Raw genomic sequence first — 6,365 nt, forward strand, 5'->3', positions numbered from 1 at the left:
CACATTATTATTATTATAACTTTTGACAACATTTTGTAAATGTTGTAATACTTAAATAGTACACAATGATTTGGGTAAGCATAATAGTGCATACATATAAGTGAATGATAAAATGATACAGTAAACAGGCATGTGATGAAATGACTACACAATGCATGGTTTAAACTATCAGTTATATATGCCTTTGTATTCATCCTAAAATTTATGCATTTATGATGATAATAATGGACTAACAAATTAAGTATTGTATACCATGAACTTGTCTTGCATACAGTCTCACTGCCTGTCTCTCTCCCTCTGTCTGACATGGAAATGGGAGTATGTGGATAATATGATTAAGTAGGTGTGGCCAAAGGTGAAATGCTATAAATATGTGAAAATGTAAAGACATCTTTAAAAACAAGCAAGAATGGGTAAGTGCAAAATTTTGTAAATTGAAATGATACTTTGTTTTAAAGGTGCAAAGAAGAGAAAAGGTAATGAAGAATTGCAATGAAATACTATTATTGGATATACAATAAGGTGGTGAGAAAAAAGGAAGAAAAGAAGAGGTTGGAGGAAAAGAAGAGGTTGGAGAAAAAGGAAAAGGTTAATGATGCAATTTTCTATGAATACTAACATAGCTTTAAATAGAGAAAGAAGGGTCTAAGAGACCTGAAGGGGGGGAAGTAGAAAAAGGTGAGTGACAATTTCATTGTCAGTATAAAGTTTTCTGTGTTAAGCAGAGAAGAGCAAGTTGGTGAAAAAAGATGTGATAGAAGTAAAACAGACAGGTTTGTGAATAAAGATTGTATTACAATGTGCCATAAAAGTGTCATTGATAGATGAGAAAGTAGTGATAGGAAAAGGTGAGTTAAATATTCTATGTTTTAATGGTGTATTATAAATAATTAGCAAAAGACAAAGATGAAGTGCATGTAGAAAGTGAAGAAGAAAGAGAGAATGAAGGAGGTATGTGACTATAAATTGGTCTTACCATAATGTCATATTATGATGGGTTAGGAATAATCACGGAGGAGGAGTTGGAATTTTTCACCAAATGTCCACTTGAGGAAGAGACAGCTCGGGCAGACATTCACCTGACCACTACAAACAATCAGATGACACCAGGTCCTACTCCGCCTTCAACTACAGTCCTCTCACGGGAACAACGTATCGCTAAAGCAAAGGCATTGAAAAGAAAATATGAGGAGTGTAATGAAGGTGGCCTGCCAACTGAAATGACTTTAGAAGTACCCCTCCCCGCAGAAAATAGACCTAAGAAATGTAAAATAGAAATTAAAATTACTTTTATATAGTACTTGATGTTAAATAACTGCGCAGCAAATAGTCCTTAGTGAGTTGATGCACAAAAATTTGCCTAAGAACATAAAGAAAGTGGTATGAGTCACATGAGAATGACCTGCCTATCACCGTCACATAGCGCCATTAGTGTGTGCTGATGATCTATGGGTGTGTAGCTCCACCCTCTCATTATTTTAATTAATAATTATGATGATAAGGAAATGCAAAATTATTAGTTTTCAAGAGAGAGAGAAAAGTCAAGAAAGATGACAAAGGGAGATGTATAAAGTGTGCATGCAGTTGAGTGTGTGGCCATAAAAAGTTTAGTGATGAGTTGTGACTATCAATTAAGTGATGCCAAGTTCTCCAACTATATAGTAGTCCCATTTCTGTAAGGAGTCAGTAGATATTGTGGCAAGTGCATATACTTCATGTGTTTAACAGGAGAGTCTTACAAACTGTGAGAAAAGAATAGGTGTAAAGAGAATGAAGATCCTGTTTTGTTAATGTGGACAGACCCCTTGAAGAAAGTGGTCCTAATTGAAGCAAAAAGTGCAAAATACAAGTTGAAATGAAATTTATATGATTAATATTACTTGATGTTGCAGAAAACTGATAACTGAAGTGAAACATCCCGGAAATGTAATTGCAAAGGAGTCGGGAAAGGTATATTCATGATGTGAAAAGAATACTGGGTTTAACGATCCTGTATGAGTCAGTGGTATTACGGATGTGTCTTGTTATTATGGGAGGAGCAATTGGCAAAGTCATGGAGAGGAAATGAAGGGACAGACCTGGGGAGATTGAAGGAGGTGGCCATCGTCATGTCATGAACCTGGACATGTCTTTTGGTCCTGGGAAAAGTATTGGTAAATGTAAAATACAAGTTAATTAATAATTTACATTATTACTTGATGTTAAAATAACTCTATATGGAATGGCTACAAATGATTTCTTGATAGTAAGAAATGCTGGGGTATCCATTATGTGCTAGAGAAAAAGAGGCCCATGTAGTTGTGTATATACTTGTTATTAGTGTCCATGCATTGGAAGATACTTTTTTCTAAAAGATGAGTATGCTTATGTACATGTATGATGTTATTATGCTATACATACTTGAAGATAAGGCAATATTAGTTGTTATATTTTGTACTTTAATTGAACTTTTTTTAATATCAGTAGTGCAGCACAGTAATGATGAGCAATCATTGTCAATTGTTTTCTTATGAGTACAAAAAATAATAAGTGAGATATGTTAATGTGACTGACTTTTTGGATTAGATAAATAATTTCGCTATAGGTACACTGTTTTATCACAATTTAGAAGTGATCCTGTATTACATAAGAAGTGATCCTGTATTATATATAAATCAGCAGTCGGTGGTATTATGAATGAATGCTTGCTTTTTATGGGAGGAGCATTTAGCAAAGACAGAGGGAATGAAGGGAGAGTGGAGAGTCAGGAAATGTTATGTCATGAATGTGGACAAACCTCTCCTGGTTGTAGGAACTGCATGGGCATATGTAAAATACATACAAATTAATAATTTAGAGTTACCTGATGTAAAAGTAACTGTATATGAAAGTGATATACATGTAGAAAGATTTGTTTAATGTAAGAATGCTGGCAGTCAAAAAGGTATCCATCATGTGTTAGAGAACATTAGGCATATGCAGTTGTGTACTTGCTATTAGTGTCCATGTGAAGAAATTAACTTTTCCTAAAAGACAGTAAATTATCATGTTATACATATATAATTTTAGATATGGTACTATGGGTTGTCATGTTTTCTACTTAAATTCTGTCTTGATTCTGTATTAAGTACTGCAAAGCAATCATTGTAGATTGTTTTCTTAAATAAAGAATAAGTGAAATATGTACATGTAAATATGACTGACTTTTTTGATAACATGAATAGTGTCACTAGGGACATTGCTTTATGATGATTGAGAAGTAAAAAATGACAAGCATAATGTTTCATCTAAAAAGTGTAAAATATGTATTAATAATTGTGATAGCCGCTGTGATTTGCTGAATAGATGTTACTTTTTATGTCATTTTTATACTATGCAAAATGAGCCAATGATGATTAAAGGTAAGTTATTATGACGAAGAGACATAGATATCTATGATAATAATATTGATAGACATCTCCATGAAAGGTGTTGTTTTACAATGAGAAAATATACTCTAGGGAAATGCAAATAAGAGTGATAAGAACAAGTTAATTGTTATTATGTGTTCACTGCCTTTATAATAGATGAGCATTATTATTTCTTACTTATGACTGGGTAATATATTTGTTAATAGTAAAATGACAAGAAAGAACTGCAATGAATTTTGACTGTTTTATGATGAAGAAACAATGATGACCACTATTAGTTTTTTAAAAGAAGAAATATGTTATAATAAGTTCATTATTTGTAAAATTAAAAGAACTTTGACAATACTTTTTGTTTAAAAATGTAGTATTAATTTATTTCAATGATATGGTCAGGTTTTTTCTGAAATTAGAGCTGTTGGCATTTCAGCATTTATAGCAATAGACTAACTTTGTTGAGCATCATAATTTAGAATGACTTATAGTTTGATTTGAGTATTGATGGTTAGTGTAATAAAATGAGAATTTTGTGATGGTCTAGTACAAAGAGAAAGAGACAGTGACAACAATAGTATTAAGAAAAAATACTTAATGTAATGTAGTAAATTATGCAAATTCTTGCTTTTATTTGTGACAAAAATGCTCCTTTTTGAGGTATATTGTTTGCTGCTTGGAAAATTTAATATTGATGACTGCTGTTATTTTTTTCTAAGGAGAGAAATACGTGTAGTTATGTAGAGTATTATAATATAAATATATGCTACTTTTTAAGGTTTGCAGTTCCTATTATGCTTGGTTGAGTAGGTACATAATTTGAAGTGCACTGATAAAGTATGTAAACATGTGACATGATTAATTTAATGTTGTTTACCCATTGTAAGTGGCAACATGATGCTCTGTTTGTGCAAGAGAAAGGTCAAGTTCCATTTCTAAAGGGAATGGCATTTTAAGGGCAATCAAGATAGAAAGATAACCTCGAAATGTATGGGACTGGAAAAATTGCCAAAGAAATTGTAAAAGAAATATCAGTTCCAGTAACTATAAAGAAAAAGTGAAAGTTTACCACAATCTATTTTTTAAATTACTGTATAATTGTAGGTTGTATGATGAGAATATGCATATTCTTTAATTGTACTATCATAAAGTTAGAGGAGAAATATTCTAAAAGAAATTAAAAGGAAATTAACATTTTGCTTTCTTAATAGATAATACAGAATATTTGTATACAAACATATCACTTTTAACCTTGTGTTTCATTTTACACCTGTGTAAGTCACTGTGATACACTAGTGTGTGCAATTTTCATTGTAATGGCACTAATAATAAGAATAGAATTATTTCAAAATACATAGCCTTACTCTTGGACATGTTATATTGTTTTTGCTGCTTTTATTTTGTGTCATAAAGTTAGAGGAAAAATATTCTAAAAGAAATAAAAAGGAAATTAACATTGAATTATTTTGCTTTGTTAATAGTAATACAGAATACTTGTACAAACACATACCTCTTTTAACCTTCCTCTTTCCATGTGTTTTATTTTACACCTGTGTGAGTCACTGTGATGCACTAGTAGATGTATTTGTTAATCCCATAATAGCACTAATAATAATGAGTAAAATAATCTCCAAATACATAACCTTACTCTTTATACTATCTCTATTCTCTGTTGACACCAATATGCATATTCTTTACTTATATCATCATAAATAAGAGGAGAAACATTCTAAAAGAAATAACAAGAGAAATTAACAATATAAACATCGTATCAATTACTTTATTAATAGCAATATAATCATTTTAAATCTTTGTCTTTTTCTTTTATGTGCTTTTAGTTATGTCAATATCCACATGTAATTCAGTGGGCCAATCATTTTTTTATTGTAGTATTTTTGTAGGATTAATTTCAGTCATTTTTTATTGAAGTATTTTTGTAGGATTAATTTTCTTTTCTTCATAAGTACTAGTAAATATAACATAAAATAATTTCATAATATTTGATAATGTTACTGTGTGTCTGGTAATATGCGTATTCTTTAGAGGAGAAACATTCTAAAACAAAAAGCAAGAGAAATTAGCAATATAAACATGGTATCCATTACTTTATTAATATCAATATAATCATTTTAAACCTTTGTCTTTTTATGTGCTTTTCGTTTAATTTTTTTCTTCATAAGTACTAGTAATTATAACAGAAAATAATTTCATAATAGTATTTTATTATGTTACTGTGTGTCTGGTTATGTCTCATCCTGTGTGTATTGAAGTATATACACAGTAGATTTCATATTTTTTGAATAGTAGCTATACTGGAACTGGTTTGACAATTGTATGTGACATAATGACCTGTAATGAAGAGAAATAACATAGAAAACAAAGGGGAAGTCTTACCTTTCTCTTGCTTGTGGTATATGATTTTTTTGGGACACGGGACACATTCAACATGTAACATTTAAAAGTCAAATTATGACAATGAAAACATGTGAATTTAAGGTGATCAACCGTGTATTTTTAAAAGGCATATGAGAACACATTCAACATGTTTGATAGATTTATCAAAACAAGTGAATATAGCGTGTAAACCCATTATACCTGTGTAAAGCTTAATCCACTATGTCAGTCACTACTTCATAGTGATTGGGTGGATGGTAAAGATACAGCGATGGTGCAACATTTGAATATTGCACAGCTATGCCAGCGTGGCGAATAGCAGCAGTCCACCGAACATCAATCCAATTATAAGGTGGACAATTACACACAGTTAGAATATTGCTTCTACATCTGCAGGGATTATTAAAAATAACTATAGAAGTATGCAGTAAGTGGGCCATAGCATAAATTTCAACTTCTGATGCCCAAGTACGATTTCTTGCCATTTTAGATCTTTCAATATACATATTTATTGTAGCTAGAGTATCTGGTGCATTAATGTTGTACTGTAATCTATTGAGGCAATGCACAAATAAATGACTATAACTTCTC

At 31.1% G+C, this 6,365-nt stretch overlaps 3 long non-coding RNA genes across 9 annotated transcripts; 1 reads left to right on the plus strand and 2 right to left on the minus strand.

The window, feature by feature from the left end:
* Positions 1 to 345: 345 nt before the first annotated feature.
* Positions 346 to 2,635, minus strand: LOC109589244 (uncharacterized). 2 transcript variants are annotated; one of them, XR_002188612.1, is made up of 7 exons: positions 2,554 to 2,635; positions 2,401 to 2,506; positions 2,196 to 2,347; positions 1,881 to 2,138; positions 1,302 to 1,820; positions 977 to 1,257; positions 346 to 363 (listed from the first exon to the last, which is right to left on the minus strand). It is a non-coding gene; the product is annotated as an uncharacterized LOC109589244 (long non-coding RNA). The 2 variants fall into 2 exon arrangements; XR_002188613.1 differs by having other exon boundaries at positions 2,188 to 2,347.
* Positions 402 to 946, plus strand: LOC109589245 (uncharacterized). 2 transcript variants are annotated; one of them, XR_002188615.1, is made up of 5 exons: positions 402 to 588; positions 634 to 678; positions 726 to 773; positions 825 to 848; positions 895 to 946. It is a non-coding gene; the product is annotated as an uncharacterized LOC109589245 (long non-coding RNA). The 2 variants fall into 2 exon arrangements; XR_002188614.1 differs by lacking the exon at positions 402 to 588 and having other exon boundaries at positions 607 to 678.
* Positions 2,636 to 2,644: 9 nt separating the features above from the next.
* Positions 2,645 to 6,357, minus strand: LOC109589243 (uncharacterized). Of its 5 annotated transcripts, none has more exons than XR_002188609.1 (19): positions 5,775 to 6,357; positions 5,613 to 5,729; positions 5,486 to 5,562; positions 5,394 to 5,435; positions 5,160 to 5,346; positions 5,029 to 5,109; positions 4,891 to 4,985; positions 4,745 to 4,809; positions 4,632 to 4,702; positions 4,472 to 4,547; positions 4,361 to 4,424; positions 4,258 to 4,315; positions 4,151 to 4,209; positions 3,975 to 4,094; positions 3,838 to 3,923; positions 3,736 to 3,789; positions 3,184 to 3,660; positions 2,843 to 3,137; positions 2,645 to 2,794 (listed from the first exon to the last, which is right to left on the minus strand). It is a non-coding gene; the product is annotated as an uncharacterized LOC109589243 (long non-coding RNA). The 5 variants fall into 5 exon arrangements; XR_002188611.1 differs by having other exon boundaries at positions 3,184 to 3,475; positions 3,567 to 3,660; positions 3,838 to 4,094; XR_002188610.1 differs by having other exon boundaries at positions 3,184 to 3,266; positions 3,332 to 3,660; positions 3,838 to 4,094.
* Positions 6,358 to 6,365: the final 8 nt, after the last annotated feature.

Source organism: Amphimedon queenslandica, unplaced genomic scaffold (genome assembly GCF_000090795.2).
Source record: "Amphimedon queenslandica unplaced genomic scaffold, v1.1 AMPQUscaffold_11503, whole genome shotgun sequence".
Lineage (NCBI taxonomy): Eukaryota > Metazoa > Porifera > Demospongiae > Haplosclerida > Niphatidae > Amphimedon > Amphimedon queenslandica.